The sequence below is a fragment of the Ochotona curzoniae genome, unplaced genomic scaffold (genome assembly GCF_017591425.1).
Source record: "Ochotona curzoniae isolate NIBS_2020 unplaced genomic scaffold, NIBS_Ocur_1.0 contig_296, whole genome shotgun sequence".
In the NCBI taxonomy this organism is placed as follows: domain Eukaryota; kingdom Metazoa; phylum Chordata; class Mammalia; order Lagomorpha; family Ochotonidae; genus Ochotona; species Ochotona curzoniae.
In genome coordinates, this window is record NW_024465665.1 from 70307 (window position 1) to 83809 (window position 13503).

Here is a 13503-nt window from a genome sequence, read left to right on the forward strand (position 1 = left end):
TATTTTCAACTTTAAGGTTATGTTTTTATTGCAGAAAGTGTACTTATTAAGTTGACAGAGTAATGTGAATGCAACTTTATGCTTTATTAAGGAATTTTAATTGATATAAAAGCTTGTTGGGCTTTGCTAGTAGCAGCTTAATGAACTAGTTTTTCCCATACATGTTTCCACTAGTTATATTTTTGTTTCTTAAACTCAAACCTTTAAGTCTCAAATGGAAGCACTTTCTGATTTCAGATTGTTTTTCAGGTTTTTTTATAATTAGGTACTCTACTTCTTGAAAATATTTGAATGATGTAAAGACATAAATTATTTTTCAACTAAAAAATGAGGAGTGAAGCTTTGCCCTATTGGTTAAGATACTGATTGACCATTGTGACAAACCATGATGAAGCTCTGGATGAACCCTCTGGAAATTGAACCAGCAAATTTCTTTCTTTCCCTTTCTCTCTGATATATAGCCTTTTATAAAGCTTAGATCATTTAAAAATATTTTCATTTGTATGTCAGAGCTACAAAGTGAGGAGAGAGAAATCCTCTATCCACTGGTTCACACCTAGCTGAGCCTGTCTGAGTCCAGTCTTAAGCCAGACAGGAGGAGATCCATCCCAGGGGCCCAAATGAGTGCAGCAATGCAAACACTTGGTACATCTTCCCCTTTTTTCCCACACACATTACTAGGGAGTTGAATTAGTAGTGGAGCACATTGGATTTGATCTGTCCACCCTATAGCATGCCTTGCATATCAAAGGAAAGGTTTAACCTAGCATAAAATCCTGCAGGAGAGCATAAAAGTACCTCTTTCTTGGTGGTTCCTCCAGTGGGGACTCGAACTTAAAGTGTGACATCCACACCAAGAAGAACTTTGGGACACAGGGTACAAAGGCGAGATGAATGAATGAATGCACAGTTTATTGAATTTTTCTGGTCTTATACCAATTTTTGCAGAGCAAGCAGGTTTGTAAAATTATCAGTTAATGGAACAATGGTAAGCAAACCTCTCCACCAATAGGTTACAAGGGATTAGGGGAAACAATCACCAGGCTCCAAGCAGCTGCATAAGTAAACATGAGTTACAGGAATCCACATTGGTAAACAAACAGATCTAACTAGAAATACAATCCAACAGAACTGTGTTTGTACTCTGATATGTTTAGGCCACAATCACTGAAGGAACAGGGAGATAATGAAGATGCCTCACACCTCCCCAGACATGTTAGCCAGCCTGAGGTTTATCAGCAATCTCAGCAGGGGGTCTGCTCCCTGCAGTGTTCTCAGTCTGCCTAAAAGAGTTAAGATTCAGAGTCCTCAGGCATTGTGATCTGGGATTTCAGGGGCAGATCTCCACAATGAATAAATTTCCACACTGCTTACTCCTTTTTCTCTGTTAAGTTTCCCAGAACAAGGTCTCTAACAGTTTATTTCAGGCCTTTACAAGAATTCCATATGCACGCCTACACATACAGCTACTTTGAAACATTGTGAGAATGGAATTGAAAGATTTGGGTTTTTTTCTGTGATAAACTTTAAAATTCACAAAATTCATTAGTGAATAAATGTACAAACATTTTTATAGGTGAGCTATATAATGGAGACTAGCATATCTGAAGTGAAGATATATTGCAATATACATATTTGTTCCTTTATAAAAGGAGGAATCCCAATGAAAACTTGATATATGTAACTTTACAATAGCATACTAGACTATGTACAATTGTCTATAACTACAGTACCACAATATACTGAAAGAGCAGAATGTAGGACTTAAGGCTATAGCTGAAGGACTGTATTATTGTGATAATATAGGGGAAAACTGGGGGAAGGGTGGTGGGAGGAATCCCTGTAATATGGAACTGTATCATAAAGATAATAATATAAAATATATAAATAGTAAAAAATAAAGCTTGAAATTTGTACTAGGGACTTTTAAAAAGCTTGAGTATAAGGCATATTACACAAAAAAGATTGAATGAGTTTTGATTTTTGCATCAAAATCACTTCATTGTTTAAAAGAATTTTATTTTTTGAATGACAGATTTCTAAAAAGGGAAAGATCTACAGCCAGAAACAACTTCTAGGTTTCCAATGTTGTTGCAGGGACCCAAGGATTTGGGCCATCCTCTGCTGCTTTTCTAGTCCATTAACAGAGCTGGATTGGCAGTGGGGAAGCTAGGACTGGAACCAGTACCCACGCAGGACCCTAGCGTGACAGATGAAAGCTCAATCTGTACCATGGCTTCTGGCTGGGCCCAGTTCACTGTAGGTAGGCCTTGAAGGACATCAGCTGAGGGGTTGGTAGCTCTAAGAAGATTGATATCATGGCAGGTCCAGAAACTGATGCCCAATTCCAGCTCACTGAAATCAAAAAATATTTCAACTCTCACAGACTCACAGGCAGAATGAATTGTGTACTAGCCACATATGGAGGCATTGCTTTGCTGGTTATGTACTCCAGCTTAAGGTCTAAAAATTCCAGCTGTGAAAGCAACATAAGTGGATTACAAATCATTTCCCCATCTGCCCTCCTGCCCGGAGAAGCTAATTAACTTGACATGTGGCGATTCAATTTGTACAATAAACTATGAACCTGAAAAAACAAAATCTGTACCATGGCATTGGCCTGAATAAACTCATTTTAAACTTTATTTTCTAGGAACTTTCTGAAGTATCTTAGTCAATATATAATTCTATTACTTTGTCCAACATTTTTTCCACTTTACTACTAAAATGTATTTCAATCACTGCATACATAGTATTATATAAATTTGTCTTCATGTATTTTAACAATTCCCTATTGATACAGATTGATTGCTTCTGTTTTATTCCCATCATAATATTACAGAAACCTGGTGTTTCTATAGGACCAAATATATGCAAGATAATTTCTACAGTTGATTCCATCAAAGGACATTTGCATTTAAAGAGTTTTTTGGAGAGTTGTGACAAAGTAACCTTCAAAGAAACTTTATGGCATTACAGTCTTACCAATGTGAGTTCAATAGCCTGTTTCCTAACCTCTTTATCAGCAAGTGTATACTGTCAGAAATACTCAGAATTCCTTCAGACACTGCAAATTTCCCATTTTCTTCCTTTTTAAAAATTTTTAAATTTTGTTTTATGACACAGTTTCATAGGCTCTGGGGTTCCCCCAACCCCTCCAAAAAGCCCTCCCCCAAATTGATTTCCTCCATATTGTTAGAGTAGTACAGTTTGTATCAAGTCATGATTCCTTCATTGTGGGTATGGGCCACATAGAGAGTGCAGCATCTTATTGTCCAGATAAATTTAACAGTTTCACTGGGAGACCATCCCTGGTCTGAAAGTAGAGCTGGTAGAATATCATCCCCTCCAATGAAAAGCCACTATACAACTTCAACAACAATTTACAACACCATGAAGTTAATTGACATGGTATTAAGTGACCAATCTGTTAGAAAATGCAAGTTCTTTTCACCGCATTCTGTGGCTACTTCACTGACATTTCAATTGTAGTTTGTATGCAACCGGCTGCTATACACCTGATAATAGATATAGGGTACTATTCAGCTGTCTCGTGTCTATTTTCATTGTCATATGTAGCAGCTTATAGTTGGCAAGCGTGATTCTGAACTTCATGAATTTTAGGTTAGTCCAAATAGGCATATAAATCAAACATACCATATGTTAACAACTGAGGAGCAGAATAGTTTTAGGAGGGGTGTGCAGAGAAATCTTTAGTACTTTAATGAGGAGTAACTAATCTTTGTGTCCTATCTAGTAAGGTATATGGGAGTCCAAGCTGACTGTCTCCTTTCTGTTCTAAGCTTTCCTTATTGGTCTCTGCCTATCTTCCACTTTCTTCTGATCTTTGCCTTCAGGTTCTCTTTCCTCCTTTGTAGCTCTCTGGTCACCTTGGATTTTCTTTTTGATTTTTGTTTTACCATGAATCCCTGTGAAGACTGCCCTGTGCTCATTTCCCACTAACACTCCACATTCCTCATTCTCCCAACCATCTTTTTACATGCTCATGGACTCCCCTTATAGTTTCCTGAAGCTCTCCAACTGAACAGAAAACAGGTACTCTTTCTTAACCTCCAAACCTGCCACACTTCTGAACCAACAGAAAAAGCTGATCAGGAAAGCTGGAAATACTTAATCTTGGGCATATTATGAGAATGAATAAATTCCTATTGATGTATCCATGAAGAAAAATCACCTAGCTTTGTATTGCCTTTTGTTAAGAGTGAAGTTTCTTTTTTCTTGTTTTCTAAATCTTGTACTGTTGTAGGACTTTTGGACACAAAATACAGCAGCAACCCCAATTCTTGTCTCCCAGGAAAAAATCATTTTCTTGAGGACACAGTTTAGTTTTAAAGCAAGATTTATTAGAAGAAAGGAGAAAAGATGCTCCCATTCTAGTAACGGGAGGGGCTTCAAGAAAGGAGAGACCTGTGCACAGGGGGTGTTGGCATCGTTTAAAATTTTGCTTCAAAGGAGTTTCTCCAAAAACAGGAAAAGTCATGGTTTCCATGATACCTGGCTTTGGGACAAAAGGCCCAATAAGGTGTTACCAGTTAAGTTCCTCAGTCTCATTCTAATGATAAAGAGACCAGTCTGACACTACCCAGAAATGGAATTGGGTGGGCACTTTGGGTGGGGAACTGATATGTTCATTTCATTCTTATCTCTTGGGGGAAGCATGTTCTTGATTATGCACTTGTCTCTTAGGAGAAATGTGCTCTAGTGAATTTAAGACATAGTGGAGAAAATATCATTTTATATTTGAGAAAAATGATTTGCAGACCCAGAATACCCTAACTGCCTAATACCCAGTCTGACTCCTCACAAAATACTTGACACAATTCTTTCTTTTGACTCAATGTGTTGTGAGTTTTATTCATTGCTCCTTTTTGGTGGGAGTAGGACAAAAATAGAAGTGAAAGAAGAAAAAAGAAAGCCTAAAAGTTCCAGATCCAGACTTTACAAAGAACACAAGGATGTTTTTTAGTTTGCAAGCAGCCTGGGGACTTATGAGCATCCACAGAAAGATGAAAAGGGTCGGAAGGATGAATCCCACAATGGGAGAAAAAGGTATGACGGATTGTTTGCTAGCTCTCCTTTTACATAGCAATAGTTGACTCTAACACTGTCTGATTTACTCAGAGTTTATAGGAGGGAAAGCCCAAAGTCTACAATTCTGTGTTGCTGCCTCTCCCTGCACTGATTTTCTCTTACTGCTTGTCAGTGTGAGAGGATTTTCCCAGTCCTGTGCTCAATCCTGAGGGGAAGAGGTCCTTTATACTATGTCAAAGAGAGTGAGTCAGCTGCCATTTCACAGCAGTGTATACAGATTATCATAGTGATTACCCCCTGAGCCAGAAGCTGCATGAGGTGACACCGGATAGAGTCACATTAACAGGTGCAGGCCCATGGGAATGGAGCAAAAAATAATAACATGGATGATTGCTTTTTTAAGCAGGCAGGAAGCTATATTGGGGGAAAATTTCCAACCCCAAGTGTAGATGCAAGTCTGATGATTTCAGCCCCAAATACGCAGGAATTGAAAGCCACCAGATCCTCACACTACGTCCTTTTTGTGATTAAATAACTACACATCAGCACTGCTCTTCAAAAGGTTAAAGCCTAAATTACAAATCCAATCTGCAGGTGCAAATGACTAATCCTGAAAGCTACTTCTAACCCTCAAACTTTTACTGCTTCATAAATGAACACTTGATCCCTATGGTGATTTATACTTTACCTACTGGAGCACTGTAGACGGACATTCAGAATCTTTGCTATTGTGGGAGACATAGCCAGTTGCATCTCCCCTGAAGGTGCCAGGAGCAATTGATATGGAAGTGAATGAACAGGAAACCTGGTTTACAGGTTTAGGTATGAACAAGTTGTGTTATGGCAACTCTACCTTGCTGTTGAGATGTGAATGGATCAAGCTCCTTCTCTCTGGGTGCCTACATGACAACCTTCTTTAAAAAGTCTGGTGCTGTTAATAAACTTAGGCTGCTTGGGCCCGGCGCGGTGGCGCAAGGGGTTAAAGGTCCTCGCCTTGCACACCCCGGAATCCCATATGGGCGCTGGTTCTAATCCCGGCAGCCCCGCTTCCCTTCCAGCTCCCTGCCTGTGGCCTGGGAAAGCAGTCGAGGACGGCCCAAAGCTTTGGGACCCTGCACCCGTGTGGGAGACCCGGAAGAGGCTCCTGGCTTTGGATCGGCATAGCATCGGCCCGTTGCGCTCACTTGGGGAGTGAATCATCGGATGGAAGACCATCCTCTCTGTCTCTCCTCTCTGTATATCTGCCTTTCCAATGAAAAAATAATAAAAATAAATCTTTAAACTTCAGCTGCTGCCCACCAGTCAGTAGTCCATGCATGTTATTATCTACTCCATGCCCCAAATCCATCACTGCAGGACAGTGACAGAGCAATTTGTATAATACTCTGCAACTACTAACTCAAATGTAAGATCAAGTGAGGCAGGAAATATCATCTGTCTTTCTCAGCATCTTTCCCTTAGTAATTAGCCTGATGTCTAGAATACGGCAATTACTCAGTACATCCCTATGATGCTTAAATTCATGCGTACATTATACTCCAGAATCAGGATAAGTTCCCTAAAACATGCAAGGTTATTGTTTTATTTAATTTTTACTTCTTTTTATTATCATTTTATGATACAGTTCCATAGGCCTCTCCCCAATTTTCTCCTCCATCACTATATAGTTGCTATAGTATAGTTTTTCATACACAATAATATGTCCATCACTGCAGGCATGGACAATGGCAGAGTCCAGCATCCTACTGTCATGATATAGTTATCGGGGGTCCTCCCGTCCCGCGGAAGAAATCACCCGACACTTGAGAGAGTCTCCAAGGCTCTTTTATTCTGATCTTCCGTTTCGTCCGTTAACTCCGTTGTGACCCTTATGACCGTTACGCTCCAGCCCTCCCCCGCCAAGCCCCCCCGCTTAACTGTCAAACTTAAAGATAACCAAGGCACACCAATCAGGGCAAAGGGCCAATCACAGGGCAGGAAATGGTCAGTGCCCCCAACAGCTCCCCCTTCTTGTTTTATTAAGCAAGGGACCGTGCCTGTCTTAGGTGTTCCGAGTTTGGGCTCCCTTTACCTGTCATGGGCTAACCACGTGGCTAGGAATGTGGCACCTGTCTTAGGTTGGTGAAGCCATATCAGATACTTACCCGTCTCTGGCTACCGGTCCAGCATGCCTAGCCAGACTTCTGGGGATTCTCTGTTGTGAAGGGCAAGCACAGCTTGCATTAGCAGCTGCTGTTACTGCTGCTGACGCTGTGCTCAAGGATGAAGCATCCACAGACCCCAAAGAATGATATAAGGCCCAGGGCTACTATACCAGCCCATTGGTGTGCAAAGGAAAGATCCTTTAGTATGCAATTTGTCCATTGCTTTACTGTGGCAATCTCTACTTTTATGCTATTTATGGCTATAATTTGGGATCTTAGTTCCTATGTCAAATTATCAAATCGTATGGACCAGCTTCCACTAGGGGATAGCATAGCGGATAACTCTCTGGACAAATTCATGCTCGGGAACCATTGGTGACAATAGAGGGAGTGACACACATTCCAGGTAGACTAAGCACACAGGAGGTCCCCATATGATGGAAATAAGTTGTGGAATGCATACCAGCACCACAGTGCCAGAGCCATTCCAACACTGGTTAAGGGCTCACTTAACTACAGAGCAATTCAAAAGGGTAACATTAGCACTCATGGAAACAATAAACATAAATGGAGCTTGTACACATACATAAATAGCATTATAGATAACATCACAACTGCAATTAACTTTAACATTTTCTTCCCATATTCTAGAACTATTACTACTATAATTACAATTTCTTATCACTACCTTATCAATAAATGCAAAAGCTGATATATCTGAACACCCACCCCTACTAGTGCAAAGTACCCAGACATTCCAAGACTGAGCAGAAACAGATTGAACAAGGTTACCATGTGTATAGTTATACCCCACAAAGGCAGAATTTGAACAGGTAGGAAATAAATTGGTCACAGCAAGATCAGGTGCTACTCTTCTAGGAGTCACAGTACTTTGACAGCAGTCCATTCTGGGGGCCATTTCCAAGGCCCTAGACAGCGAGTCAATATTTGCTGCACCCCTTTTATGGTGCAGTTTTAGCTGGAGATTCTGGCTGTCTCCTCTCTGTATCTGAATGAACATCAGGCTGGTCAGCATCCACCACGTTCACAGGTTCATCTTGCTCTGGCTTTCTTATCACTCGCGTCAAACGTTCTGGCACCCACACCGGTCCATCAGAATCCTGCGGAAAAACACAAACCGCTCCTCGCGTCCGTCGTAAGACACGATGCGGGCCCATCCATTGTTTTGTTAAAACATCCTTCCACATCACCCAATCTTTGCAGGGGCCTGCGCCAACAGTGTGGCGTTCGGCAGCAGAATGGCCATCCAAATCCAGAATCAAAAAGTTAAAAATATAAGTAACTAAAGCCAATTGATGTTTAGGACTTTTGGGATATAGGGTGGCTCCTACTCCCCCTTTTTGTTTTATTAATAATGCTTTGAGAGTTGCATGGGCACGCTCTACCACAGCCTGGCCTGTGGGATTATATGGGATGCCAGTAGAGAGTTTAATTGCAAATTCAGAACAAAATTTATCAAATGCTTTGGCTGCATAGGCAGGTCCATTATCAGTCTTATAACACTGGGGGACTCCCCAGGCTGCAAAAGCCTGAAGGCAGTGAGATATAACATCTTGAACCTTTTCCCCTGTATGAGCTGAGGCATAAAGAACCCCAGAGCAGGTATCAATAGAGACATGAACAAAAGAAAGGCGACCAAAACTGGGAACATGGGTAACATCCATCTGCCATATATGATTAGGCATAAGACCACGGGGATTAACCCCAAAGCAAGGCTGGGATAAAAATGGGACACAATTTTGGCATTGTCTAATAATAGTGCGGGCAGCATCCCGAGAGATTGGGAAGCGCTTTACCAAGGTTTGTGCGCTAACATGCCACCGTTGGTGAAAGCGCTTTGCCTCTTCCTCCACGGAGAATGCTAAGAGGAATCTAGAAGCAGAGTCAGCCTTGTCATTGCCTTGGGCTAAAGATCCAGGCAAGTTGAAATGTGCCTGAATAAAGCCCACATAAAGAGGATTGGTCCGGGATAATAACAATTATTGGACTGAAACAGGGCCTCATGCACCATAGAGTGAGGTAAAATATATTCTACCATCTCAAGGCGTTTAACAGCATTCACCACATATAAGCTGTCAGAAAGAATGTTCAGGGGCTCAGGCACTAACCGCAAGGCCAAAGCAAAGGCGGCCACTTCTGCAGTTTATGGAGAAGAGGAAGCAACTGCAATTGGGAAAATTTGGGTATCCAAGACAACTGCCCCTGTGCCACCTTTAGCCCCATCTGTAAAAGCAAGCCACACTCCACTAATGTGCCGCTCCTTAACCACCTTGGGAAAGCACAATGGGACTTCTTTGCAAAACTGCACCCATGGATGGGATGGATAATGCGTATCAAATTGCAAAGAAAAGCAGGATAGCAAAATGGCCCAAATATCTACCGTTTGGCATAGACTGGTAACTATTTCTCTAGAATAAGGGGTAACACATAAGCTAGGATAAACACCAAAGGTTTCACAGGCTCTCTCCACTGCTTTAAGAATCACTTGGCCCATAGGTAAAGGGAAGATGGCAAGCACTTTGGATGGTTGCATGAGTAAATAGATTCAGACTAAAGGCCCCCCCTGCCATAGCAAAATAGCAGGAATACTTTCAGGTATAATCAGAACAGACAATGGTTGTGAAGGATCACAACGCTCAACCTGAGCTTCTTGGAGTCTACTCTGGACCAATTCAAGTGCCTTGTGTCCCTCCAAAGTAAGCTCTCGGGGTGAATCTAATGCGGGGTTTCCATGAAGTATAGAAAACAGGGGCTCTAAATCTTTGGTGGTAATACGAAGATATGGTCTGATCCAATTAATATGTCCCAATACCTGCTGGAAATCATTAAGGGTCTTTAAACCATCCATTCTGATTTTAACCTGTAATGGGGCAACCTGATGGACTGTCATCTGTAGTCCCAGATATTTTACATTGGGGCCCTCTTGAATCTTCTCAGGGGCAATGTGCAATTTCCACCGTGCCAGTTCTTGCTTCAAGCACACTAAGGCGGCCTGCACTTCTTCTTTCTGCTTTCCTGCCACAAGAATGTCATCCATATATGATATATGCAAAGCCGCGAAAACTTTCGTCTTACAGGGCACAGTGCTTGAGCTACATATAGTTGACACATAGTAGGACTATTCATCATACCTTGTGGGAGTGCAACCCATTGGTATCTCTGATCTGGGCCTTGATGATTAATAGAAGGCAAAGTAAAGGCAAAACGCTCTGAATCTTGTGGATGTAGAGGTATAGAAAAAAAGCAATCCTTAATATCAATCACAATAAGATACCATTCTCTAGGCACTACGGTGGCTAAAGGCATACCAGGTTGTACTGCACGCATAGTTTGCATAGTGGCATTTATAGCCCGAAGATCATGCAAAAGCCGCCACTTCCCTGATTTCTTTTTAATAACAAAGATAGGTGTGTTCCATGGAGATACTGAAGGCATTATACGTCCCAATGATAATTGTTCTAACACTAACTCCTGGGCAGCCATTAACTTTTCAGAGGTTAGGGGCCACTGCGACACCCATATGGGCTCATTCGATATCCACGTAATCTTCAATGGCTGTTGTTTCGCAGTGGCCCCAGCTGAAAACCCAACCCTGCCCTTCCTGGGTGTTGTCTAACCACGATTGGTTCTATTCTTCCTTGTTCTTCTTTACCTAGACCCTTTCCTGAATAACCCATATTCTCTATGATATTCCATGCTTGTTGGCTTCCTGTTTGGTAGGACTCATTGCTAAGACGAAGTCCCATAGCACTTAAGACTTCCCGGCCCCATAGGGTCACAGGGATGGCACAAACATAAGGCTGAAAGGACCCTTTGTGACCTTCGTGGTCCACCCAGGAAATAACACATGCACTCTGTTGTGGTTGGCTAGCCACTCCTAAGCCTCGTAAGGTTTGATTAGATTGCTTTAGGGGCCATTTTTTGGGCCAATCTGATTGCCTAATAATGCTGACATCTGCCCCAGTGTCCAAAAGGCCTTCGAATGGGGTGCCACGTAGCATAAGGGTGGCCAATGGTCGGTCCTTGAGGGAGACAGATAGATTAACTAAGGCGTCTCCAGAGGATCCAAAGCCTTTGTCCCCATGGGTGCTGTGGCGACTCCGCCAACTCTCATGACAGCTAGGAAGGACTAACAGTTGGGCAATACGCTCTCCTGGAATTATAACAGTTATTCCCTTTGGTGAAGAAACCATAACTTTGACAATGCCAGTATAATCAGAATCAATTACTCCTGGGTGAACAATCAGGCCCTGCATGGTCTTAGAACTCCGTCCAAACACCAATCCCACTGTGCCATTAGGAAGTGGTCCATGAAAATCAGTACCAAGTGCCTGTGGGCCCATCTCAGGGGTTAATACCATGTGGGAGGTGGCACAGAGGTCCAATCCTGCGCTTCCAGGCGTGGCTCGGCGTATTGCCTGGTTGTCTGTTCTATCTGCTCCTGGTGCACCCCGTATGCTCTGTGGGGGCCCCGGGATGCTGGGCCCCTCTGCCCGTTTTTTGGCTTAAAGTTCCCTTCCAGGGGTGGCCAGAAATATCTCGCACTGAGCGACACTCATTAGCCCAGTGATTCCCTTTCCTACATCTCGGGCATAGCCGAGGCTGAGGAGGAAGATGAGTGGGCTCTCTTTGGCGGCAGTCTCTTTTAAAGTGCCCCGGTTTACCGCATCTGAAGCATATCTGATCCAGCCCTTTAAACCCCTTCTCCTGTTTCATAGCATTCATTATCACTTTAGCCTGTTCCCTTGCCTGTATAACTCCAGCTGTAACTTGATCATGCACATCTCTACAGATTTTAATCCATGTATCCAAGTCCTTATGCTTCCAAGGGCGTATGGCTTCACGGCACCATTTATTAGCATTTTCATAGGCCAATTGCTTCACTAATGGCATAGCTTGTTCTACATCAGAAAACAATTTTGATGCAACCTCCATGAGGCGGCTCACAAAGTCCGCATAGGGCTCATTAGGCCCTTGGGTCACTTTAGATATGGAAAAGCGCAGATCGCCTTTGCTATGAAGGGCCCTCCAAGCATTGCGCCCTATAGTGGCTATCTGGGCATAAACAGGCTCGGGGTAATCTATTTGGTTTTCCTGTCCCGCTCGAGCACCTTCCCCAAGGAGTACGTCTACGTCCCATGCAGGATTGCCTGCTTGGGCATTACGGCATGCAGTGTCTAATGCTAACTCGCGGCAGGCTGACCGCCAGACCAAATACTGTCCAGGGGACAGGGTGGCTTTAGCTAATTTTTTCCAATCATTAGGGGTCAATGCTGAGCTTGCTATCTGTTCCAGCACCGCGAGGGTGAAGGGGGCATGAACACCATAGGAATCAACAGAGGTCTTCAAATCTTTAATTAACTTGAAATCAATTGAAACCCAGGAGCGAACTGGGGGATTTTGTGTTCTATCCTCTGTAACTGGAAACACTTGGCCTGCCTCGGCAAAATCGCGCCATGAACTTGTACCCCGAGGGGAGGGGGCACTTACTCGATCTCCCTTTTGCTCCTGGCATTGCCAGGGTGGCACAGTTGGCGTGAGTGGGGGGTCTCCCGGAGGGGGAGCCAGCTGCCAGATAGACCTTTTTGATTGTATTGAAGCGGTCTCTAGTTTCTGCGCGAGTTCATCAATATCCTCGCCAGAGGCCCCCGCCTGACTGCCTGAGTCTGAGTATTCTTCACTGCTATCTCCGCCTTTTAAGGAAGCTTCTTCCTGCATTGAAGAAATTAAATTGCCCATGTTTCTAACACCACTGATCTTCGCTAACCTGCAAACTTGACCGATTGTCAAATGGCAAAATTGATCATTAACCGCGAACTTGAATGGGCGCTAGATCGCAATCCTGAATGGCGGTAAACTGCTACCCTGAATGGCGGTAAACCACGATCCTGAATGGTGGTAAACCGCGATCCTGAATGGCGGTAAACTGCGATCGTGAATGGCGGTAAACCGCGATCGTGAATGGCGGCAAACCGCGATCCTAACTGGCGGCAAACCGCGACCCTGAATGAATCTGAATAGTTGCAAAACCCAGCTTTAATGGTCGCTACCCGCGAACTTGACTAACTCGACTCTTCGCTACCCTGCGAACTTGGCTGGTCGCTAATCCGCGAATTTGACGTGCACGTCCCCGCTGCTATCAGCGGCTCCCTGAGGTAAGCTGAAACCTCAGCTTAAATGGGCCCCCCGCTGCTGCGGCTTCCTGAGCAAAAAGCTCAGTTGTAAACTAATTCCCCGCTCTAAGCGGCTCCCTGAGCGATCTGCTCAGCTTACCTTCCTGGCGTTC

The 13503-nt window shown here is 43.3% G+C and overlaps 1 pseudogene; it reads left to right on the forward strand.

Annotated features, from left to right (window-relative positions):
- The first annotated feature begins 2318 nt into the window (after positions 1-2318).
- Positions 2319-2493, forward strand: LOC121155647 (annotated as a pseudogene).
- The last annotated feature ends 11010 nt before the right edge of the window (positions 2494-13503 follow it).